At 40.3% G+C, this 27,110-nt stretch overlaps 1 protein-coding gene across 4 annotated transcripts in view; it reads left to right on the top strand.

Annotated features, from left to right (window-relative positions):
• DPP6 (dipeptidyl peptidase like 6) overlaps positions 1–27,110 on the top strand; it is a 575,225-nt gene that overhangs the window by 267,359 nt on the left and 280,756 nt on the right. The window lies entirely within an intron of this gene.

Genomic DNA, 27,110 nt, shown 5'->3' with positions numbered 1-27,110 from the left:
AATGGGTGATTAGCGTACACCTTTGCTCATTACTCCATCAAGAAACTTGCTCTCAGTCAAATGACAAGCAATGAGAAATGCTTTAATTGTTCCTAAATTATTTTGCAGTAATTAGTGAGCTGCAGTCCTAAGGAAGAGAATAAGTTGAGGATAATGGCAATATTTCCTGAAGAAATATTTGTACCCAACAGTGATTACCTAAAAGCATGTTAATGCTTTGCAGTCCTGTGTGTGTCTGGGAGGATGTGTGCTTATACCAGAGTCCTCAGTCTTTGCTGCACGCTGTCTGCCTACTTATCAGCTGAGCATAAATGCCAAAATTCTGCCCCTTTTTACATCTTGGGTCATGCGTCACACTTTCTCCAAGAGTTAATAACTACAAAAAGCATAAATAGGGGAACTTTATCTATTCTTTAGTCTGTGTGACCTCCATTGTAAGGTTAAATTTTGTAACCACTGTTGTCCACCCTGTTGCCCTCCATTTACATTGACTCGATGTGTCTGTCATTAGTTAGTTGTTAACTGTTGCGGCATGGCTCTTGCTCGAGAGTTTCTTGGCAAAATTTGAAACTCACAGAAACAATGCTGTGAATTGCGGCTGCTGCATCTTAAGTCTATCTGAAGGTGATGCAGGGATGGGCTTCAGTGTGGAAGCAAAAACCGCTTCTAAAATTGAATGTGTACAGCTAATTCTGTGAATGTATGAAACTTTTTGTGTTTGTGTATTTGCAGACTTGTACACATAGTTTGATGTCATTTCATTAACGATAATGAACCAAAAATAGGTAAAGGCATGACTCACAAATTGTTTAGAATCAGAGCACTCCATAACTTCCTTGATAACTTTTATACTTCTGGGCATGAAACATATAATTTCTTCTGTAGTCATAATTTTGGGATACTCCCCAAATCTTCCATGTTAATCTAATGAATGCGTGTTCACTTTGTCTAGTGCTAAATACTACGTGAGTCAAAAGTAATTTTTGTTTGTTTGTTTTCTGAGTACAGTTACCAATAAAACAGTGTCTATTCCGGACAGGTAATTGAACAGCTGGCACTAGTCCTGTCAGTGAGTACAAAAGGTAGCACAAAAGGTAGCCTGGCAGCTTTTCTTTTGTAGCTGTAACTTGCACAGTGCATCCTGTTTTTTTTTTCTCTGTCTAAATCAGGCAGCTGTACAGCAATTACTGTCAGCATAAATTGAGCAAGCTTGCAACTTGTCTTCAAAGTCATCCAAGAAAGCAACTTTATCCTTCAAAGTAACTGAAATATTATTTTGATATTATATACAATTATTCAGATAATTTATAAGTTTTCTTTCGGACAAGTTAAGTGCACTTTATGTGTTTTATCTGGAAGACTCCTAATGCATGGAAATGTGAATTATTCATAAGTTGCGTTTTGGTTCTAGGAGTCTTTATATAGCTTTTGTTTGCTAATGCATTTGATAGGCTATTTTGTGCACTAACACATTATATAGATAATGCTGGCAATAAAATAAATGCTAAATTATACATTCTGTAGTTCTGCATTAAGAGCTAGTACAGTGTGCTTCATCATTTTTCCTCCGTTCTACTTCACAAATCTAAAGATAATTGATACTGTGAAACTATCATCTAACTCATCGAAAATACACTGCTGCTGAACTATTACTGTATATGTTGATGTAGAACTGGCATTGCTGACCAATTTGTTAAAGCAGTGAAAACCTAAATATCTAACCTGGTAGCTTTGATGTAATACCCAGAGTCCATTTGGGGCTTCTTAAATTTGTAATATGAACAAACAGAATTTATAGTTATCATCCAAACAAAATAACTATAATAATCTTGAGTGCTTGTGTGGGAATGTTGACCTCTAGCTAAACTGATGACCTAACTCCCCCTTCCACAAAGGAAAAAAAGGAGAGAGCAATCTCCTTAAATTTTCAGCCCAAAAGACACATGATCTAAAGGACTACAAACATTTGTTGCTTCTTTTTGTATCACAAGAGGATTTTTATGGATGAAAACATTGCCAAGGCAACAACCATGAAAGTCTTCCATTGCAAAACAGTGAATCTTTCCAGGGAACCTACTTAATTTGGTCTATATGGTGCCTTGAAGCCGCTAAGTGGACCAGAGCTCCATTTCACTAGTGTCTGTTATGAACACAAAAGGTGGTTCCTGCTGGGAAGAGCCTGCCCATTGCTTTCCTGACATGTTATTCGCAGTAGGAATGAGCCAAGGTGATTTAGGGAGGACTCTGAAACCAGAGGGAGTCCTACATGATGTGAAGGTGGCACAATAGCTGGCTCCAGCTACCTCCTGCCAGATCCTCTGAGGTAGCAGCTCCCTCACGCCTTTCCCCCCCGTCAAGCATTACAAGGATGATAATTAACAAGCAGCTTTAATACAATATGGAGTTTCAAGTGCTTAGCATCAATTAGTAACAGAGTTAACAGTATTCACTCATGCTCTGGGGCACTTTGCGCTGTTGGATCTCCTCAGAGATATCAGCACCATGGCTGTTAGGCAGCACTAAGCCCTTTGCTTTGGGTTGTTCGCGCTGTCCTTGGAAACAATTGTCAACAAGTTGGCATTGCTCACGGTCATTTTTCATGAGCAGGGTCTTCTTAATAGGCTTCTGCAGTCTTTCAAAGTCTTTATTAAGATTTGTATCTCCTCTCTACTGGCCATCTTGATGTAGGATTGCTCTCGGAGTCTGGGTTTGCACAGCTAGATTGGGCGTATCTTTCCCCTCAAAGGTCAGCGTTCAAAGGAACTGTTAAATGACTTAAACCTGACTGCAGTCTTCCTATACACTTGGCAATGCTAACTCTGCCCCAGGTTTATAAAGTGGACCCTTGTGGATTTGAACACTTTGGGACCACAGCATCATTCATCTTAGTGAAAGTTCCTATTATCAAAATGTGGCTGCTGTGGCAGGTACATATCCCTCAGGTACGCTGAGGAGATTTTTCACTGGAAACGGATATTTCAGCAAAGACAGCAAAAGAAACAGTAACCCTAGAAGGCAAGTACCAGACACAAAAACACCTGAATTAACAACAGGGGTGGAAGCAGGAACCGTCTTCTAAATTAGTGAGATTACCTTTTATGTGGAATTTATAATTATGACTCTAGCCTAGCGCCTTGGACATTTCCATAGCCATTTGGATCCTTAGGTCATGCTTTTCTCTACCACATGTAAGAACATTTCCTCACAGCTACCTGTGCACCTTTTAGTGCTAGCACTGTATGCTACCTTTACACCATTGTTGAGAGGCACTGGAGTAGGTGGATGTCCTGTTGCATATGTAGTAATTGAATCACAGGGGAAAACAGTCACCATTTGCAATTTTGCACAGGTTGTGTTCAGCTGGAGCCTGGCAACAAATCCATGTCCTAAGTCCTGCCCGAGTCCTGCTTAGTGTCTGGTTTGCTAGTTCCTGTCAAAAGCGTGTTCATCTATTAGGTTTGTATCTTGCCTCTGACAATGATCAATGTGTAATATTTCAGAAAAGGGACTAAAGGGAAAAAAACCCCAAAACATAATGCACTAAATCAGTTGTACAACACCGTTAATTTATTCTCAATGCCCTATAAATACTTCTGTGACTTCTCCAGCCGAAGCTGAGTCTGGTCTCAGGTTGCATAAATAAAAAATAATTACTGTTAATGAACATTTTTAGCACCTGGATTCAAACTAGCCTATCTTAATTAACTCAGGCTGTTTTTCCTTAGTTTTTGAAAAAAAAGGAGCAGTCTGAAACACAACTAAAAGCCAAAGAGGATTTGCAGTGCACATTTTTCCAAGTACATATTAGAGCACCAGAATTCTTATTCCATTGGCACTGTTCAGGTTCATTTATTAAACTTTTCCCATTCCCCTTGTATGGATTCTCATACCTCCCACACTGATATAAACCAAAAGGATCCCATTAATAGCATTATACTATTTTTAAGGATCCCTGGTTATCTTCACCTCTGAATTAAGCTTTTAAGTAGTTAAAAAACAGTGAGTGTGTTAACGTTTCATGAGTTAGATTAACAGTTATTACTTGAAAACAACCTTCCATTGATTTTTTAATCTGCTAATGTTTTCTCAGTGATGTGCTGAAAATGTTCCACTTCCCCAATGCATTATCTTTCCTTTTGTTATGGATTTTTATTGCTTCTGATAACTTAGTTGATAGTCACTTGAGCATATTCATTCAGGGGAGCTGTACTTACCAGAAAAAATTGCAAGAGAGAATTTCTGCTTTTGAAAAAGTTATAAAAATGGTGGTTTGTTTTGGCTTTTTGTTTTGTTTTGTTTTTACAGATTGTTTCATTTGTACCTTAGAATTTCAGAGCTTTTCTGAATTTCCAGGGAATCCATTGGTTAAAAGTCATCAGAGTGTAGTTATTAAACTCTCTTGAATTAAGAGTGTGGATGGATGAGCAACTTTGGAGGGGATCCAAATCTTCATAAACTTTGTGAATTAGGATATAAGCACTTATTAAAACAGATCATTATTCAATTAATCTTTAATATAATGGGAGCCTTGTTTCTATATTACTTAATCTTTATGCTTATTAGTCTACAAAATATTTCCAAGCGCAGTAGAATACTAATACTAGTAAGGATTACTGCTTAAACTCTAGCGTAGGAACCTGTTTCTCCATTGCCTTGTGACTCGAGTGGTCTTTTCACACTCAAATACTCCTAAATCAGAATTCTCCATTCCCATCACTTGCAGTCTGATGTTACCCCGTACTTCTTTCATGGAGATGTAGTTATATGGCAAGACCTGCAGGCTCCTGTGTTGCACAGCTTCCTGGGGTTGAGAAGAGTGTGGAGATACCAAGCTTTAGAGGACCTGTAGGAGATAATGTGGTTCAGGACCAGAAGTATGTAGAATATAATCACAGTGTCAGTCCTAATGAAGATTTAACATGTGTTCCTAATGGAGAAGGGTCAGCATGATGTCTCATTGAGCAGCTTTGCCCCTTCTGTTCCCTTTTCGGTCCTCTAGAGCACATTATACCTCAGAATGTAACAACAGAAGAGGAGTAGGTTGCTCATTAAGCTTGCCTTCGAGCGTTAGGACTGTCAGCGTACCCAGACATGCTGCAAAGGCACAAGTTTGATAGAAAATTTCATTTACCCAGTTGTACTCTGTTAGCTACCATCTTCTCATAGAAATGACTGCTGTGGACTAGTCCTAATCACATAATAGGTTTGAAAAGTAATTTTCCATGGAACAGGATAAGGAATGGAATGTTGAACAATTTGGAGATCTTCTGGTTTAGATTTTGCTTGGCTTGATTCCTGATTAATTAGGCTTACCCAAAAGAAGAGACTTTGTAGAATCAGTTGCAACTGTTCATCCACTTTTAGAAGAAAATTTCAGGTAGGTCAACTGTAGAATGACAGCAGAAGGACAAATGATGGAGAGAGCTGTGCAGCTCTGAAAAATCAGGACCAGAAAGCAGTACATGGTTAGGAAAGTGATTTCCTAGATATTCCTATGGTTTCAAGAAGTAAGGGGACTGTGTCCTTGCCCCCTTGAATCCATCAGCAGAGGCCTCTCACTGCCTCTTTTCGTGTGCCACACACTTACCCACACTGAAACCAATGTGGATTTGTTTTGTTTTCCTCTCCATTTGCTGCTTCTTTTTTCTCTGCTTTCCTTGTTGGGAAAACGATTTACAGAAGCCGAGAGTTGTGGATTTCAATTCTTCAATTTATTTAAGCATAACACAGCAGCCAAACTTTTCAAAAAGAGCAAATCTAATCTCTTCAGAAGTTCTTTCCTGTCAAGATGTAAATTGCAGAATCTCCCAAATATAGTGTATAGAATCATTGTTAAGGAGATTAGGCCAATTTGCACAATTGGTTCTAGAATCCCCTAATTTAATAAAAACATGAAGTAAGTGTGGTCATCCTGAGGAGAAGAGAGAATATTAATGAGGCAATCATAAGATTTGATTTCCAAAAATAATTTGATTAGTTTTTATTTTAACGGGGTAATTAGAAAAAATGATTCACATTTTACTGATTCCATTTCCTATAGTCCGTATAAGAACATAAAAATTATTAATAAAATGTCTATGTGGAATACTGATTTAGGTATATCTTCTTATGTTCCCTACTTAAATTTTGTGTTCGTCATTATTCTTCATGTATTGCAGTGCTTTTCAGCCGAGATTTCTGAGATATACATTTCCCTCTGACATTAATGGGAATGGTACATCAAAATCCACTAGGTGGCTTTGAAAATTTCAGATATATTTTCAGTGTACTGTGGAAATACTGCTGAATTTATCCTTACACCACCCCTCAGAGACAGGTAAATATCCTTTAAATATATTTTATTGAAGTTGAACTGTGCAGAACAGACATGTGAGAGACATAATGGGCCTAATCCTATTGACTTAATCTGGCATTGGAGGCATAATCATGAGCCAAAACCATTAAGCATTCATCAGCAAAACTAGCCTGATATCATATTTGCCTAATACTATTTAAAAAGATGAGTTAGAAAAAAATCTGTGGCACTCTGATTTCTCTTTTTGGTGTGCAGAGGGAGGGGAGTGCATTTTCATATATTTTGAAGTGAAAACCAAAATATGTATTTATAATCGGCATGGGAGACATAGCTCTTGAGCTCCATATTCCCTCCTCCTCCTTGGCAGAACTACATATTGTTTTTCTCTCTTGGACTCAAGAGCACCTCTGATCATGTCCATCACAAAATAAATCGCCTGGTTACTGTGGGTAGTCTGGGTGACCCATAGATAAAGTGGCCAATCATCCATTAGTCAAACCAGCATTTTTTTATTAGTCATTTGGTATTAAAATTAACATTTGCTGCAAAAAGGAGAAACCTGTTAAGAGCATTTTCATTGTGTTGAAAACAGTTTCTCGTCAAAACAGTGTTGACCAGCTGATTATTTATCTAACGAACTCCTCCAGCTAGGCCAGACGCAGATTTTTTCCCCCCATTGCCTTTAATTTCTGTACAATTCCTCTGCACTTTATAACTGTTTTTCCCCGCTCTGTTCACCACTTGTGAGACCTCATCTGGGGTACTGTGTCCAGTTTGGGGATCCGTGGAAAAAGGAAGACGTTGATCAACTGGAGTGAGTCTAGGGGAGGCCACCAAGATGGTCAAGGGTTGGGGAAGGGGCTGTGTGAAGAAAGGCTGAGGGGGATGGCTTTGTCCAGCCTGCAAAAAAGCCAGACTTGACACCTCTTGGAGGTGCACAGGTGAAAGGATGACAGGGCAGGGACACAGGTTACAGCAGTAGAAATGAATGAGTTGCTGTAGAATTTCATTTAAACCGTTGCACAGTATGTCTTCACAGGAGAAATAACAACACTGTAAGGAGGCCTCAATTAAAAGCGTTGGAAAAAAGTGTTATGAATCATGGGTTCGTTGTGATTATGAGAAGAAAGTAGAGGCTTCCGTAATGTGTGATTGACATCAGACATCAGGAAATAATGGTAACGTTGAGCAAAGCGGGGAGAGGATCAGTTTTCAGTAGCGTGGGATCCCCCTTACTGGCGGTGTTTTTCAGGACGTCCTGGATGAACACCTTTCAGGAATGACCCAGGGGGAGTTTACTTAGGTTTTTGGAAGGACAGTTAGACAAAATAACCTCTCCCAGGCTCTTCCACACCTGTTTTCTATGTTTTTTCGATAAAAGTGTAGGGCAAAACTTGGGGTCAGTGCCTTGGCTCAGCTGCAGTCTTTTTGTGTGACCTTGGGTACAGCAGTTAATTTGAGCTGTGTTTCAACTCTCCATCTCCAAAATGGAGATTATTATTAGTGTTTAGCATGAGAGGTGCAGTGAAGGTATAATCCATTAATGCTTTTAAAGCGCTGGCATAGTACATTAATGATAAAGAAATGTCCTGGCGCTGCAGAATTTATAATCTAAAAAGGTCAGACAAAGAATGTGAGAGGAAACATCAATATTCTTGCCTTACGGACGAACAACAGAGCTGCAAGGAGAAGCGATTTGTCAAATGTGGTAAAGCAGGACTGAGACAAAACACCCAGATTTGTCATGTATTCCTTAAAGACAAGACCGTGCTTCCTCTCTTAGCATAAGCGATCACAAATACAGTAAGCGATTTCCTTTCTTTAAGCTCCTCCGTTGGTGTTTCTTCACAGGAGTCATATTTTCTGCCAGCTTCAGTAGGGGTAGTACAACCTGCAGCCATTCGATTTGGCTTTATTTTAAGACGGCAGCAAGTATTTAAAAATGAACAGGACTAACCCACTGGCATAGCACATCCTCCCATCTTCTGCCCAGCCACAACCTTGCTCACACTGACATCTTTCTCAGAGGATGGCTTGCTTTACACGGTGCAGGCACTGCTCTTAATAATCCATATGTTATTTGTTTTTTATGGCTTCCTGCTATTGCCTGGCATCCCTTTGTGCTTTTTGACTTCAGGTTCTTTGGACCAGAAATTCTGCTGGTCAGTTTGATCCAACACTCACTCGTGCTTAGAGTAGTTGTCCTCCAGACTGCCATGAGTGCTGCATCAGTACTGCTCTTTTTGCATAAGTAAATGAGCTGTGCAGCTTTGCTGGGTTTTGTAGAATTTCCTGAGGCCTGAGGGAAACCACATTAAATAACTTATTTATTTAAAAAACCAAATTCATCCTAGAAAACACATGAAAGGGCCAGAGAGCGCTTCACCTTCAGGTGAGAGCTGTTTTCTCTACATCGGCTGAAGGCACACACAACTGGTAACTCATAAGATTTTTGTGCTGTTGGAACAGCCTGTCATAGGCTGATGCATGATGTCACGGCAGGACACTGTCTCCTAGCAACTGCCCGGAGTTGCTGTCTTTACATTTAACCCTTCCAAATTTCCATGCATGCCAGGATGCCACCAGGATGTGTTTGCACAGCAGCTTCTGCTGCAATTTAATCAATACTTCTCTTCTACTGTTCTTTGAACAACATGGGGCAGGCCACAGGGCTCCAGCAAATTGACTTGGCTAAATGGGATGGATCAATCTGCGATGCCGATGTGACGGCATGAAACTTGTTCCCCTTCTTTTACCTCTCCGTTTCTTTTCCCTGTGCTTTTTAAAGGTGGGATTGTTTCTGTTTTATCATGGGTCCAGTAACTCCTATGTTTTCACTGAAGTCTGCCTTAAAACATGCTTCCCCACAAGGGTCTGAGTTCATGACATCCAAAAGGAATATTTTAAAATGATCAACTGGTTTGAATAAGGTGGGGGAAGATCCAGCAACAATCTGAACTTTAGGACTTTCACTTCGGTATAGACTGGTAGATAGGTGATGCATCTCTGTGATGCAGCATCTCCTCTCCCGTTCCTGGTTCCTACCACATGTGCTACATGTGCAATGTGGGAAAGATGTTTCCATGCAGAGAGGAAAATTGGTAACAAAACCTCTCTGCAAAGTCTTTCACTATACTTTTCTAAAAAAAAAAAAAAAAAAAAGTATATAGGTGGATTTTAAGGAACTAATTCAGCAAGCTAAGTAGAGGAAATCATAGTGTCATTGATTTAGAGGTACATAAGAGTTAATAAGGCAAAAGAAGGTACTTATTAGTTGTGTAATGGTAAAGGGATGGCTCGTGCCCATTTCTGCGTTTAGTAAGTTGACTTTTGTCTCAGATCATGGCAGAAAGGAGCTTTGGTCTTTAGTAAATTCTGCTTGTATGTCTGTGCATTTGTGTTCAAGAGCACTTATCTGAATGAAAAGAGAACTCTTCATATTTTGCCTTGAATCTAATTTTTTAATCATTTAGGCATTCATTTAAATGGCATTAGGGAACTTGGCTCAGTCCAGTTGCTGTTGGAAGTGTGCTGTTTGCACCAGTTGGGTGAACGAGCTGACATTACCCCTGTGCTTTGGCCTTAAGAGTTCACATGCTTGTTGGCTGTCCCATCTCAAACCATACGTGACATTTAGACTTTTTTTGTACCCAACGCCAGTGGGAGCTGAGCAACTGGCACTTGCTGAGCATATGCAACTTGGAAAATTAATCTGAAATTTGGAAGTTAAGACCAAATGGAGTCCTCACCCCTCATGGTGGTTCTCCATTCCCAGACTGAGTTGTGAATGACCGAGAGGGGTGGCAAGTATGCAGAGAGAGGGTGCACACACTGCCTGTCTTCCCAACATAACCTCACAAAGGTCCCGCAATCAAAGGTCCTTCATTTATCTCTACTTACCAGCACTAGAATCCCTGTTGCAAATCACTTTGGTAGTAGCTGTCAGTAATTTATTTTTGTGAATAACCTCATTGTAACAGCACCACTGCTGAATGGCAGTGCTTTGCTTAGTGCAATCATAGAGTGGTTTGGGTTGGAAGGGACCTTAAAGATCATCTAGTTCCAACCCCCCTGCCATGGGCAGGGACACCTTCCACTAGACCAGGTTGCTCAAAGCCCCATCCAACCTGGCCTTGAACATTTCCAGGGATGGGGCAGCCACAACCTCTCTGGGCAACCTCTTCCAGTGCCTCACCACCCTCACAGTGAAGAACTTTCTTCCTTGTATCTAATCTAAATCTACCTCTTTCAGTTTAAAGCCATTACCCCTTGTCCTATCAATTTATGTTCATTAAGGAAAAAAGTTTCAGACTCTTCACAGTTTTGTGTAATATTGCGAATCTTTCAACACCTATTAGAGCTGTAGCTTGGGGCTTGAATGCTAATGGTACTGAAACCTAACACTGAGGTGATCTGACAAAGTCGCCTAAGGAGGTTTTCATAAACCTTTTGTACAATATCTCTGCTTCTTTGCCAGTGAAAATTAACCTCTACTTGCACAAAAACGAAACTTCACCTAACTCATTTAGAAATAGTGGAAGGAAAAAGAAAATCAATCCATAATGAACAGTATCACATTAAGAAAATCTAATTAGAAATGGCTTCTCTTTTATTGCACTGATAATGGTAAGCTTTAAGAATGACATCATTACAAAATCCAATAGCTTATAACCGAGTGAATTTTTTAAAAAGTGTTTAAACTACCAGATCAATAACTTCACACACCGCATAATTAAATTGTACAGAAATTCTCAATAAACACTAATGTTAGAAATGCTGTACTCTATTTTGAAATAAATTATATGTTATCTTGTGCTGCATGTACTTCTAAAAGTTACCCTGATATTTCTGAAGAGTGAGAATCTCTCTTTACACATTAGACTGAGGACAAAGTCTTCTCTACTTAGTCTTACTTATTTGTCTTCAGCTGGATTTGGGTAGAATAGTTTTCTGGGTCTATGCACCAACTTCTCCCTAGAAATGTTATTTGGATTTGCATGGGGTTTTTTCAAGACTGGGACTTGAAGAAATAGTAGAAATATTCAAACTTTTCAATGTAACTTCCCATGTTTTCTTTTCAAATTATTCCCTTAATTTCTTCAGAAAGAAACAAAACTAAAACCACTTCTATGAACTGGAAACAGGCCCTAATTGTAAAATTTTATCCAGGGTCCCCTCTGTTCCACAGTCTCCAAACCAACTTCAGTTTTACAAAATTAAACCACCCACTAATGAGTTTTTAGTCAGCCACTGCATGATTTAATACTTGGGATAATCCATCAAGGTTTGGACGCAGCTAAAATACAATAATGTGCTGCATACCCATTATATCCAATGGCCTAAGGTATAATTTACCAGTGGCAAAATTATTTTTTCTAAATGTGCACAGATAATCCACGCTCGCATATTGTGCCCACTGAGGGAGCAGCATATCTAATGTGTAATCTTTTTGTAATGAGCCTATTACTCTGGTTTCTAGGTAGAGTTCCACCAGGCATATCTGTGGGCAGTTTTGTTCATACTCATTAAAAAACGTCTTAGTAAGATTAGCTGCTGTTTGCCAATTTGCATGGCTAGATATATTTGTTTATAACAAGAGCAACAGATAATTAATACACTTTATACAGAATGCTTCAGCCATGAAAATAAAGAAGAACAAGATAAAATCAGTTCTGTTTTCTTTTTAACCAGTCAAGTGTTGCAGGAGTTTCAAAAAGTGTAGGAAGAGGATTCAAGGTTACACAACAAAAGAATTTCTCTGGCATGGAACTTGCAGATAAGAAACAATGTGCTACACATAATACTTCTGAGATTTGAATTAAAACTGCCAGGGATATTGGCAGTGGAGATGAGCACGGTAATGCACTGTTCTGCAAAAGGAGTTCATCACTGGTAACAGAATTTGAATTATGCTTTACTAGATTTCCTGCATATGTCAAAAATAAGTAATTGCCAATTATCCTGCTCAAAAGAGCTGGTGGGATACAATCATTTCACTTAAGCATAAGTGCAGAGCTGCAGAGCACTGAGGAAAAAGCTGTGCAGAGGGAAAGTTTCAAGAAGTAGCTGCTGATAAATCGAGATAACTCCAACTAAAGCAAAGGCTAATTTTAACTTTGTCCTAGCACACAGATGTTCAATAGTACTTAATAATGTGCAGCAATGCATCAACTAAAGCAATGGGTTAATTCCAACAATATGCTTGCTCAATAAGGCAGTACCGTTAACTTTATTGCTCAGGAAAGAAACAGCCACAGAGACTGTGGCTTGCTCGGAATAATTGCAGAAGACCAAGAATGAACCTGGGTCTCTTAAGCTCACCACCTTATCCACTGCAGTCCTCTTTCTCTGGATGACCAGAAGAGAACTAATAAGAAAATACACTTCCTTACATAGTAGGCTTATTTTTTTCTTTTTCTTTCTTTCTGAAGTTTATTGAATCCATATAGCAGCCAGCATATTTAATGGTTAGATCAGAGTTCAGAGCCAGAGTTCCAAATTTCTATTCCAGGTTCTGCTGCTACTTCATTTTAGGCAGGTCACTTGTTAGCTTCCCCAGTGGCTGAAATCAAAATAATTATATGGAGTTTATAGCTGTGCTATGAGCCACACTTGTGGGTTTAGATTGCTTTGGGCTCTTTGCAAGGAAGATGATAAAGAAATGTCAAGTGTTGAAGTATTGCAATCTTTTCAATGCCTGAAAAAGGTATGCATAGAAACCTTGCACACAGTAAAAAAAGAAAAAAGTAGAACAAAAAAAAGTGATATAACCATATCATAATTGTATAGGTTTGCCTAAAAATACACTCACCTTATACAATGCTTGGTATGACTAAACTCCCTCTGGCACAGGTAGAACTGAATTCAACTCCAAATGTCAAGCAATTCTAGGTTTTGCATATTTGGGGGTTTCTGTATATGTTTTTTGTGATAAATGTATTGAATTAAGAAGAGATTTTTGTAAATATATTTCTGTGAGTCAGGCTTGATTGCAGTTTAGAAGGGTTAGGAGTTCTCTAAAATGTACCCCCTTGATGCCTACACTGAAATTCTCAAGACCCAAGGATTGCCAATGAGACCCATAATAAATGGGTGGGAGACAGCCAAAGAATTCCCCAGGAGCAAAGCAAACAACCAGCCAGTCTCCTCCATTAGCAAAGCAAGTGCTCTCAGCTGTACTGAACAGGAGAAACTATCACCTAAACCTCCTCAACCCCAGCCTGCTGTGGGGATTATATAATTAAATTATATATAATTAAATACTGTAACTAGCACACCTGTGCAGAGGACAGGCAGTTCTGCCCCAGGTGATCCTCTTTGACATCTCAGGATGGTGGGGTAGCTCTTCTCCTCCCCGAGTGCAGAAGGACAGCTAGCAGCAGGTTACACCGGTGCCTCCAGGCTCATAAGAGATTGCGGTGGGACCTTGTGGAAATCTGTCAGGTTCCTGTAGCCTCTGGGATCTGCTCAGCACAGAGTGCTTTGGGGACTGGAGTTGGAGGACTAAAAGTGCTGAGAGGTGCTTACGCAGGTTGCGTGTCCCGGAGTCCCAGGTGAGTATTTGATCCCGGTGGTTCCCTGGGTGTAGGCTTGGGTTCCTGAAAAGATGGAATAAAATTGTGAAGAGCAGCACAGCAAGTGGTAAACTTTATCCCTAAAATTAAATGGATCTTGGATTACCATTTAAATTAATCTGTGAGTTTTGGCCTCACTCCTTCAAACTGTTTACCTGACCTGACAGATCTGGTAGCCAGAAACCAAGGGACTGCAAGGATTGTTTGCTCAGAAATTTAGGACAGAAGCTATGTAAGGCAGCTGTCTTTAAAAAATCTTATTAACTTCTTAGTTTGTCTAAATCCTGACTTTAGAGAAGGAGATTTGAGGGGGAAGAAACTGGTAAATTTAGACATCTGTGACACTCCAGCAAGATCTGAGATGGATGCTGTGATTGTACCATCCACTTTGGGGTTTTATAGTGTAGAACATGGCTTGTGGTCTGTGGGGTGATCCAGTGCCTGAACCTGTCACTGGACTCGTGTGGTTTCCTCTGCCAGCTCCAAACCCATGTCAGCTAAAATAGCCTCATCACATACAGTGAGGTCACTGCAGCGTCTATTCTTTTGATAGGATTGTGCCCATCTTAAGAAAATAGGGTCAGAAAAAGGTGATCTTTCAGGTGAAAGCAAGAATAAATCACGTAAAATCTTTTTTTTCAGGGTTTTTTAATTTTTTAATTTTTTTTTTTTTTTTTACTGCAAGTAAATAACGTGCACATAACCTGTCAATCAGCTTGCCTGGAGGCTTGATAAGTCCTGAGCTAGGCTGACCTCTGTGAGAGAATCCATTCCCTTCCCCTTCCATGGGAGACTGTCATCTCAGCGGGATTCAGGTGTGGAGTTAAAATCCAGCCGTGTTCACAGTACTGCCTTCCATGGGGAAACAGCTGCTGCATTTTAATGTCTGACTGGAGAGAAAAGTAGGTTAGAAGGTTTTGGTGTCCCCCCTGGAGCTTCATCCCTGGCTGAGCGGATAACAGCTCTCTAGGAAAGCACTTCAGCGGTCTGGTGTTTTCAGTCCTCCTTCCCTGCAAAACCTGCTTACTCTTCCGTAAGGAGGTGAGGAGGGTAAACCTCTGCAATTAGCAGCTGATCCTGCATTGAGGAGCTTGAGAAGATTTGATTCACATTTTGGGTATGGGGTGCCTTTGAAACCACTGGTCCGTAATCTTCACTTGACATTCCTCAATACTATGGAGCAGCTAATGTGCTGCAGGCAGGACCCTGTTTTGCTGTGAATCTGGTCTGTGATGTTGGCGTGTTCTATACAGGTTTGATACACATTTGCAGTGGGAAAAAAACCCAAGAATGGTGCCTTAAAGGCAATGATGTCAAGCTGTATGGGACATCTCTCTCTGAAGTAGAAATGCCAGAAAAATTAATGTCTGAGTATATATTTGACCCTGTCACTCCAGGTTCTCTTTATGGTCATAGAAGAGAAAATGGCACTTTAAGGGTGTGCTTTCTGACCTGGGTTCCCTCAGGCTTCCCATGGAATATGTTGGCAGATAGCTGTTGACTAGAAGGCCACTGATCGTGTAGAGAGCTCAGATGCGAGTATCTTCCCATGCCTGGGAACTGGAGCAGCCCTCTGGTTTTAGGACTCTCTGCTATCATCCTGCAGTGTGCCAAGAGTAAATGCACATCTAATATTATGCTATCTTTCTTAAAGTGTGACAGAAGTCTACTCCCCTTCATGCCTGGGTTATTACCTGAATATCATCCTGAGGACAGTCTCTTTGGAAGGTCTTTTTGGAAATCCACTGTTATTCTTCAGCTTTTTTGTTATGTCTGTTCTGAGAAAGAGTAATATGCTTAGTGGCTTGACCCCAGCTTCCCTTTCTCATCTTATTTGGCTCAGTTGCTCTGGCAAATACTACAGTGGTTTGTGGGTTTGGCCATATCTGCCTGTTCTTTATAATAAGCACTGAACTGCTTCTTCCCATCTTTTTCTTTCCCGTTCAGTGTCCCCTCTGCCCTTCCCTGTTACTGAGGCAAGACCGGGTAATGTGTAGCTCCTAGCCCTCTCTCACCCTCTAATATCCTTTTTAATAGACAGATGTTGTTTTGGCCACCCCCTTCCACTTTGAAGCTGTGATTCAAATGGTTTAATACAAAAATATACGTTTACATTAGTCACTCACCTTCATTTCTTCTACACTCTTGGAGTGATACCAACCAGGCTGAGTGATTTATTGCATTTTAATTTATTGAACTGTTCTTTCACCTCTTTTCTCAATACATCTGCCTTTGCAAGTGCCTCAGCTTCATTACCTGTAAAGTGTCACCTTGGGGTGGATATTTCCCCTTCACCTTCTGAAGTGAAAGAGAAATGAAAAGAAATCCATTTAGTTTCTCTGCTATCAGACTGAATCATTTACCTTCACATTCTCTTTGATCGCCACTTTTACACCGCAGTGGTGCTGCTAACGAATTTTCCTGTGGGCTCCTGCTGCTGGCGAACCGCAAACTGGGTTATTCTTCACCTTCATAGTCTTGGTTAATTCATCTTCACCTCTCTGTCAGCCTCTCCTTAGTAGGAGGTTTGCAGTAGACATGGAAAGTAAAAGTGTGCAGATGTGTGAGCGACTTTATTACTTGCCTCTCTTTGCCTGAATGTTTTTCTAGCCTGATCTCATGCATCCTGCTGGTTTATTGTATTTGGGGAAAGGAGAGGCACTCTCTGGTAGTTTTGCTTGTTTGATTTTTGTGGATTTTCCTGGATTCTTACAAGTTGAGCATTGTTCAACTGCACACAGATTTTGTTGTTTTTTTTTTTTTCTCCAAGGGTGTCGGGGGGGGGGGGGGGGATCTTAAATAATTTACTGTGACTTTCTTTGTTAAAAATTCCCTAAAAGGAAAATTTAAGAGAGTAACATAAAGTGTCTTAGATCAACATGGCAGTAGGTAAGGAACACCTTGCTGGAGTTCCTGGAGGGTTGTCAAGTCAGTAACGAAAGCAGACATTGTGCATATGAAGAAATGGCCCATCCCCTAAAGTCTGTGGCTTTAAACCACTCAAAGAGGTTGGCAATTAATTCTGGTACTGCAGGGCTTTCCCTTTCCTGGGCAGTGGGTGGAGGGCTCTGATATTCCCCACCTGTCTGCTCTGGGGCTGTTTTGTTTTCCCTTATTTACTTAGGCACAAGAAAGGATTATATCAAGAATGCTATTTCTGTTGCTTCTAGCAGAATCTAACTTCAAGATTAATCACTTTAAAATGTGGTTGCTTTGACTTGTTGACTAAGTCACCTCTAATTACAGAATCAGTGCTTGTATGGTACTGAAATTTATGTAATTTCCTCATTTTTTCCTTTACTGATTTTATTTGTTCTCATTCTACATTCTATTCTTGGCATTAAAAATCTCAGCTCTTTCTTTATTCTTTTTCTCAATTCAGCAAAAATAGAAACTTATAGACATGGAACAGTTTCCACTTTAAATTAGACCTCTAATTTGTTCCAAGATTTAGACATTAGGATCGACTACATTGTATTCAGCAGCACCAGGGTTAACTTTTCCTATCAGGCTTCTTGAATTTGTTCTTGTTAGACTATCCTTTCTTACCCCTGCCTGCCAACATCTAAAACACTATTATCTGATCCCTATAAATACATAGTTCTACTGCTTGTAGGATTAATCATCTGATGTGATTCTTCCAAAGCACCTTTTGGCTTCCTTTCCCCCACTCACCAAATCTCTTTTACCAGTTGCTCAGATATTATTTATTTTCATTACCAACAGCATGCATCATTTTTTGTCTGTTGTGTAAATCAAGCCTTCTTAATAGGCTCCATCCTCAAAAAGTTCCATGGTGCCTGTTTAAGATAACCATTAACCACCGTTCTTCTATCCTGTCATGTCCTTAACACATGGAGACAATGCAATTATGCTTTTTTGTTTTATTTAGCTACATCTGTTTTAAACCTCTGTAAAAGACAACAGTTGGCTGTTTACCCTGTCACTGGAGCAACTGGAATACAGTGCTGTACTTTTCCATTCTCTATCTTTGTATCTTGGCTTATCTAGGGAAGTTCACCATTCTTTCATCTTCTACCTCAATTTTTGAACAGGGTTCCCAATTCTGACATGATATATTCAGCAGCTCCAACGTGGTCTTCTGTTGCACTCTTTTATATCCCATATAATGACTATATGCTTTATACTGAACTCTATATTTCATTATTGTGAGATTTTATTTCTTAGATTCTGCTGTATTAGAAGTGCCACTTAGATTACATTCTCCTGAAAAACCTGCATTCATTAGGACTAACCCCTTCTCCATTATTAGTCCAGAGACTATAATTCCTGTCTTACACGAAAAGACCAGCAGCTATTGCCAGCATTCACTGTCTGGTTTCCAAGCCTTAAAAACATCTTCTCCATAGTTCCTCCTGTGGGGAAACCAGGGAAACTACCCTCAGCCGCCATCCCTAAACTTCTGTGTCATTACCCACACCTGTCCAGTACTACTGAAGAAGCACAGAAACCCACAGAATCTCTTTTTTAAAGAATCCTGCATTTGAATGAGTGGACTCACTGGGAGAGAAACTTAGAGTAGCTGGCACGTGTCCTGTAGATAGTAAATTAAATTGTCCGGTTGTGTTGGCTTTGTTCTCCAAAAGGCTTCCCTTTGGTCAAGATGCTCACCTTCCCACCACTCACAGGCACCTGACGGGGGGATTCTTGTATTGTTTCTGTGACAGAATAGAAATTCAGCAGCAAGACTGGCCTTGTCCAAATACAGAAGTTGTTTCATTTTTACCATTAGGAGCATAGCTAATACAACGCTCCTTGTATGGAGGCAGCGTGTTTAATCTGGGGCTGGTGCACGGAGCTCAGGGATGGTGTAATCCCATCAGCAGGAAAATCCCTCTGGTCAGCATAAGCATGGGGCCTCTGCCCCACAACAATAACAACAGAAATTTGGCAGTGTATATTGGGCTACAAAGCAAGGGCTGTTGCATCTGGGAACCAGCAGCAGACAGAAAGAAATATTTTTACTTGCTAATGCAAATGTTGAAAGCTCTGCATTGAGTTTGCCTTGCTTTACTTCAAAGGCTTGTCATTTAGAAGATTCTTGCAAGCGATAAACAGTTTTCAATAGGAAGATTTTTGGTTTTCTCTCACTGGAAATGTCTTTTCCAGCCAATTCTCATTAAGAAAAGGAAAAAAAAAAAAAGTATTTCTGAATCACCTAGATGCCCAGAATTTCTTGAAAGTGAAAAGAACGTAATGAACAGAACTTGCTTTAGAAAAGTTAGCATTTTAAAAGAGTATGAGAATGGAAATGTCAGGTCTAGGTTTACACAGAAAATGTTCTGCAAAGCTGTGATTAATACAGAAGATTCCTGATTCAACATCCACTGCTTCCTCTTTTTCTAAGTACAAGTATCTAAATGAGCAGATAAATAAATAACTAGAGCAAAGCCAATTGTTGCAATTCTGAGAAATTCACAACAGAGCATTAAACACTAGAGATGGGGATGAGGGGAGGTAATTAAAACAAATTGGAAATCTTAATAGGTAGAAATAAAAATGGGGAACTTTCTATCAATGAGTAATCTCAATTGCCAAAGTACTTGCAGATGGCTTTCAGCCTAGAGGATTTCAGCTGGGAGGATCTTCAGCAGTACAATGAGCTCTGCGAGTGCTGACCCATAGTAAGTACCTAAACTAATCTTCATTTAAAATATCTGGGGAATCAGGAAACAACTCACTCTTACCCGAGCTTTTCTCAGGTGCGTTTTGCAAAAGGCTCCCAGCAGACAGAATGGAGCTGCTCACAAAGACATCAGTAATCTTCCCAACCTCATCTGTTCCTGTACAGACTTGTATTAAAAATGAAAGAGCTCTGGTGAAATGAATGCAAAATACAGTAGGGTACATAATGAAAACTCTTTTCTGACAGTCTTTAGACTGCTGCAAGCATCCCTCACTTCTCTGTTCCAAAAAGGGTATAATAGTCCTTTTTAGTGTTTTGTTATATTTGAAAGAGAAACACATAAGTGTTTTCTACTTCTTTTTACCATTTTTCAGTAACCTAAAATGCAGACTGGATGAGGACAACATATAATGTCCTTGCTTATGATTTTTTTTTTTTTCCTGCAGAAAAGATACGTTCAGTATTTTAATAGCACCATCTGTCACAGTAGCAAGTGCCAAGCTGCAATATTGATCTTGTCACTTTGGGGAATGGTATGATATTTAGGATTATAAATAACATTTTTCTTTGCTCTGTTCATGTGTTTAGTTTTTACATAGAAACCAAACTCAAGAAACCACTCTTATCACCTAATAAGACAAGTACTTTCTTAGAATCCACAGCAGAGGTATTACGAGGACCTGAAGCAGTGTTTGTATTATTAGCTGTCACACCTTAGTAATGTGAATAACCTAATTGGTCTATGCAATTTATATAGTGACAACTATAGTCACAACTAAGCAAACATAATGGCTTCTAGTGACTATAAGTCATCACTGGGCACTAGTTTCCTCTCTTTAAAAGAGAGATTATTATGCTGATGAGATTTTTAAATGAAGAGCACTCAAGCTGAAGTTACAAAGCAAGCAAGTACTGCATTTTTCACTATTTTCTATATTGAACAGCAGTCTTGGGCTGTTTAAAGAGTCTGCCCCCTTTGTATCACCTGTATTTTGTTTTAAATTTTCATTTAGTCTGCCTTGGAAAAGAGGACATGCAGTGTGTAGCTCATTTTTATCTCCAAACAGACTCTCTGGAGAGGCCAGAATGGTAGGATCAGGTTGAGGTTATCATGAACCTGGAAAGGTTTCAGTGTGTTGAGCTGCTTGATTCAGAAAGAGACTTTTCCTGGCAGATTGCTGGCAAGGAGGAGGCAGTTCTCCTGTTAATGTAAAAACTTGTGGGTGTTTCCTTCCCCGTTTGTATTTCTGGGTGTAGATGTATTTTTCATGGCACTGGGCAAAACTCTGATGCTCATGAATGGTTGAAGACAAAGATGCTGGACAGATGTAAGGGGTAATGAAATTTTTGGAGTGACAATTTTATTTTCCAGGATTTACAGAGTTGAATACTTCTGTCTGTAGTACTCTGTTAGACATGATTAACATTTTAATAATATGTCAGCATTTTTTTCCTTCTTCACAAACTTCTTTCTTTTGGGTTGGATATTACATGAGTTTTCTGCCTGCTACAGTAAGATTTCACCTGGGATTTGTTGTGTTAAGGTGTTAGAATAGGAATACTTTAATATTGTTTCTTCTGTTAGTAGTTCTCCTGCTGCTGAACATATAATTATCCTCTGCATGCAATTTGACTCACAATTTCAAGGCAGCACATGGTGCTCATAAGTACTGCATGTTATAGATTTTCAGCAGTTGTCATTAAACATCTCCCTTGAAAAAAAAATACCAAAAACATTTACACAAAACATTAAAAGCTTGTACTAAAATAATCCATTGTAATCCCACTCTTCATTTCTCACAGTCTGTGCAAATTGATTTCATCTAAGATATTGCCCAACTATATTCAAGGTTGGGGTTGGTTCTTTCATCTGTTTCATTTCCTTTAACTTGAAGAGATTTACAAAGTGCACTATTTTTACTGGGGAAAAATAAAATCTAGTAGATAGTTTTCTGGATAGTGGGATCTGGATAATCTATGCTCTAACTCATTGCTTGATTTTGCTGCCTGATTGCTCAGACCCTTGCTCAGCTGTTTCTGAGTATTAGCATTTCATTAAAGTAATACCTGTGTAGAGGACAGCCAGGCTGTAGCCATGGATGCAGTAGAAATATATACAGATGGTACATTGAGCTGCTTAGAGAGGCTGTTGTATATAGTACAAATCAACCAACCACTACAGAAAATTTCACATATAAGTGTGTGTGTATATATATATGTATATATAGTATGGAATAAGGGCAGTTGCCAAAGTCTCCGTAGTGGTCCTAGCATTGCCTTTGGATACCAAATGTGATTCCTTTCCTAGCGTTTCCTTTAGATACCAAATGTGAGTCCTGGGCAGCTTTTAAACATTGTGTGAGGCTCTGGCAGGGGCTGGTCAGCAGCTTTTGAGGCCATGGGAAGTCTGGTCAGGCAGTGCCTGACCTGAGATTTGTGGGAACTCCTCCTGCTCTCCATAGACCTTAGCATCGTGGTGGATGGGCAGCACTGTGGTCTGGCAGGGTCCAGCGTCCCTGCTTCTCCAGAAGGAAACAATGGATTAGAATAGTAATGGGCATTATAAAAGGAAGGATGATTTGGGAGGGATTTTTTTTTTTTTTTTTTCCCCCAAGCAAAAGGGAGTATCTACCTCACCTTCTCCTTGCTCTCTGGCAAAACTGGCACAGAGTACTCCTGCATCCATTACCTTATGTCTGTAATTATTCAGTGCTAGTGTTTTCCTATATGTGGGTCGCTGCTCACAGGTGCTAATTGCTAACCTAACCTCCTTTACTGATGCCCCACTAGCTCTTCGAGCTGGTAATGCCTGGCTGCAGGTGGGAAAGGAGAGAACAAGAGACATTGCTCTGTTTGACACTTGACACAGTCAGCTTTTGCATATATACACCTCTCCTCTGTCTTTTGGTGGTGGAGGGGAGCTATACAGTCATTATCAGCCAGCAGGGTGTTGTAGGGGATGTATTTTTACAGTAAATTCAACTCTGCTGGTGCCTTAAGCATGTCTGCCTTCCCAGGTGCAGAAAGTGGAGGAAGCGCTGGGCTGTCAGGGTTGGCAGGAGCTGAGCTGTTGGGGAGAAAGGTGAACTCGCGATAGTCTCCCCTTTCCCTTGGAAATGTGTGGTGACCTGTCTGGCCTGGGGACACTGGGGGGACGAGGTTCTACAGAAAGCCAGGGCAGGAGGAGAGCCGCAAGGAGCCGAAGAGAAAGGGGTGAGAGCTTGTTTTGTAGGTAAATGAGCAGAGGGAATGGGGGGAAAGGATTACATTAATCTTTGTGATCAAAGAAAAGATTTTGTGTGCTTGTTTCACCAAGAGTTGCATCTCCTCTCTTGGCTGGATTACACAACTAGCTCTCAAACAGAGAATTCTAAAGCAAACGCAGGTAGTTTTTCCTTTTCGATGATCAAACAGCAGAGATTCATAAAGCTACCTAAAGTGTCTGATTAAAACCAAATATCCCCCCTTCCACATGCCCATGCTGACAATTTTTTCTAAATATGAGTAGTTTTATCCAGCCGTATGCAGCCCATGCAGACAAGGCTATACCTGAGAAAAAGGAGCAATTAATATCCCCAGGGAAGCAGAGGAGGAGGTGGTGAGTGCAGCAGGGAGCACAAACCAGAGCAGAAGCATTGCTCCATGGAAAGGAAAGAGAGACGGGCACTCTGAGTGCAAATTAATTAAGCAGCAGATTTAATCTGAAGTTTATGGGCATGACTATGAAAGAAAACATGTCAGGCTTATTACAGTTAAAGTATTTGTATCTGTGAATAGATTGTACAAATTCACAAATCCAAGAGACCATAAAAAGCAGCTGTTCTGGAGTTTGGGGTAGATGTAGGAAGGTAGACATTCCTTCATCAGCATTCTGGGAGTGGGGTTTGTGGGGACTAGTACCCAGTGTGATAGCTAAGAAGGGACAAGTGGAGAATGATGCATAGCCTTGTCTGTTAAGGAAAAGAAAAAAGAGGGAAAATGTTTGTCTCTAGGTATTAGCAGAAATAAAGACTGGAGGCAAGTGCTTTAAGGCAAGTGATCCACGGTAATAAATTGTGCTGAGTATCATGACAACTCTTCATTAGAGAGGCCAAGAGGATGGTTAGAAGTGTAAAAAATGCCAATAACATAACTGCAGCAGGACTTGAGGAATGTCCTGCTTCAGCAAAGGGCAGACTGAATCACATAACAGACAGCAACCCTGCAAGAAACTTCCCTGTCCTTAGTGGGCTACTGAGATCTACCTTTCCAGAAGTGATTTACTGACTGTTGGGTGTCTCCCTTCCCTGGTGTGGGTGTCTCAGTGGAGCATGCAGAACTGAGATGCTCTCTGATGCCCAGTGGGAGGATTTTCACCTTGGCCCCGGCATCCTGAGGTGCAGTGGTTCCAGCGCTTGCCCTTATAACAGTGCTTGCTGAATTTCCCACCCTTGAAATGCAGATTTGGCAGGGGACTGAGCATCCACTGCTTCAGCCACAGGACCCAAGGGGAGACGCAACCCTGGAGGAGCGGTGGATGTGTTTTGGGTCTAAAATGCGAGGCTCAGGGCTGCAGGGTTTCTGGCTGTCTGTAAGAGAAGTTTGGGCAGGCAACCTACGCAATCAAAGTATCAGAGAAAATAGAAATGGAGAGGATCTCTAAAGGTCATCTAGTTCACCCTTTTGTCCGAAGGCAAGTTTAATTATACTCATGCCATTCCTGGAAGACGTTGCATCTCCTCAGCTTCTGCCTCTCTAAATTAAACCATCTGAATTCTTTCAAGTTTTGGCTTGGATATGATGTATTTTTGGAAATCTGTGAGCCTCTTCTGGACTCTCCAATTGATTTGCGTCCTTCAACAGCCTAGGGCTGAGTGTGGCCGGTACCCTATACATGACTTCTCTGACTCTGGAGAGAATCGAGGATCACAAGTTTTGTTTCATGCCATTGGTGACTGCATAGATGTATGCAGCTTTTCTTACCAATTTGGAGTGAGCATCTGCAGAGATCAGTTTAACGTCTTGAACTCCCAGGTTTGTGTTATGGGCCTTTTTTACTAGCTTCTGTCAGGCTAAAATAATGGGCCAGGTCTAAATTTGAAAACTTGTAGAAATTGCCTCAATGTAAACAACTTTGAGTGGACTGAAAATTAGTACAAAGTTTTTGATAAATGGCAAAGACTCTATTTACAAGGAAATGCTTATTGCAGCTGTCTGTGTTAGGTCAGGTCTCATTTAGCATCTTCATTTAATGATCCTGAAGAGGGAGTAAACAGCCTGTTAATGAATTTGTGTGTGATGCTATATAGGGAGGAACTGTGAGTAATAGGCAGAAAAGAAAAAGACTACAAAGGGACATAGAGATGATAAACACTCACAGATAATGGAGTTAATTTCATCTCTGCGTAACACAAATTAATGCATTTGGGTGAAGTGGAGGAAGGGAATATGGTTAACAAAACCTGGCCTAGTTGAAAGCCTTTTATGAGAAAAGTAGACTTGTGTTTGCCATATGATATTACTCCCAGAAAGCCGAATGCCTGTTTGGACTGTTCAAGGAACAGGTCACACACATGTGGGACAGGGGAATCTCTCCTCTCTGTTTGACCACTACTGGTCTGTGTGCTTTACGACCAAGGAGATGTTTGAATAGATGCAAAAAATAGTAGTGAAGATGAAGAAGGAACTGGTTAGTGAGATGGGATTAAAAGAACTTGGATTGGCTGATTAACCCAAGGCACAGAGCAGCCTATGGATATAGGTTTCAGCAGAGAAAACAGAGGTAACATTATGGCAAAAGGGAAGACATCTGAGAAAAATGCATTTAAGAATGGGGAAACTGGCACCAGCAATAAGGTATTTGAGCTGATCATGTGTGATATATAGTTTAGCCTGGTGCTTAGAAAGTCTGTGTAGTATATGGGGAAAAAACAGTAGGGAAAAGCTGAATTGCTGCGGAAGATGGCATAGAGGATAAGGGGTGTCATCCTCATTCTTATTTTAATTTATTTTAACTCCCCTTCACATTGTTCTGACAAGAGTAGCACAGGAGGAAGCTTAATATAAAGGAGAGTCTGGCCCTAAGAGTCTCTGCTGAGAGCAGGTTCCCTCCAGTGTTTCAGCCCTTCAGTCCCTTCTGCAAACAGAGACGAACACAAGGATCAGACATATCAGAAACTCAAAGATTTGGATGTAACGACTCACAGGTTTTTATTTCAAAAGATTTCCTCTCTTACCCTTGTGAGCGTCCCAACGTGCTGGAGGTTTGAATAAAGAAAATTACCTATCGAAACTAGAACACATGCAAAACCAATTCCTAAATGAACGTGTGTGTGCACATGTATTAAGACAGTGAGGGAATGTTTAATTATGGCTTTCCTTTAAAAAAAAAGTTAGGCCCTTGGCTCAATGCAGCTGTTAGTCTTGTCACATCATTGTTGTGAGAAACGCTTAAAAAAAAAAAAAAATCTGCACTGAGGAAAGAAAAAGGCATCCGAAAATTAAGATGGAACAGTTAGTAACTGGATTATGGATAAACAGCAGCAATGTCCTTAAATATCACAGAAACAGTGTAGCAATGCAGAGGTCAACGGGGGTATTAAGAGACATGAGTAGGGAGTGACAGATGAGGTTGTCATTGCAAAGAGCCTCCACAAGTTCTTTGCCATTAGTGTTAAGAGAAAAAGCTGAAGGTCATATCAGAGACTAGAATACATTTTCCTAGGGGCAATACAAAATGCTGAAAGGTTTTACGATTATGCCAGAGCAGATAGTTAGGCAATTAGAGCTGCTAAAAGTTGACAAGGCACTGCGTCCAGATGAGTTACATCTGAGAACTGAGATGGAAGCAGCAAGTGGAAGTGCAAGCTTTGGCAGATATTTTTTGATCCATCTGCAAGGATGGGGTGGTTCAAGAGGATTGGGCAGGGAGGCTAATGCAGTTGCTATGTATAAGCAATGCTCATGAAAAAGTCCAATGCAATTCTTTGGTAAGAGTATAACTGATAAGGGAGAAATAATGTTTCACTTCTGCAAGCACATGATGGAGGATTGTTTGCTTGGACTCAGGAAAAGGGAGTTCTTGTCTTATAAATGTACTTGAGTTTCTGAAACACATTATTGCACCAGAAGACAAATGTCAAGCAAAGTCTATAATTTATCTGACTTTCCTGAAAGCATAGCATGCAAAATATTGATCTACTTAATAAACACACATTATCTCCTGAAAATGATTAAAAATTAGCGCAGAAAGAACAAATAGTGTCAGTAACATTGCAGAGGGATAACAGGGAGCTGGAGAGCAACCATGCATTGTGCACTATCTCCTGGTGTTAGGTGGGCTCTTACACAACCTTGCGCAACATTTGCATTGTTTTGAGCATTAGGCTTAAAATATTGTAAAGGAAAAAGGGTGAAATCTTGTCCTTCCTTGTGCCACAGTTCAGGTTCAGTCAGGGGCAGGACCATGACAAGCCATTCAAGGCTGTGCATGATAACCTTTAGTCGGTGTAAAATCTTATGTCCACTGTTGGCAGGGGCTGCCCTTCAGGCACAATTCCACATTCGAAGGAGCTCAGCTCTGTCGGGGGTGGTGGTTGGCCTCATAAGTATTAAT

This window comes from Haliaeetus albicilla, chromosome 2 (assembly GCF_947461875.1).
Source record: "Haliaeetus albicilla chromosome 2, bHalAlb1.1, whole genome shotgun sequence".
NCBI classification, from domain to species: Eukaryota; Metazoa; Chordata; class Aves; order Accipitriformes; family Accipitridae; genus Haliaeetus; species Haliaeetus albicilla.
Note: the sequence above shows the minus strand (reverse complement) of the source record. Positions and strands in the feature narration are given on the sequence as shown.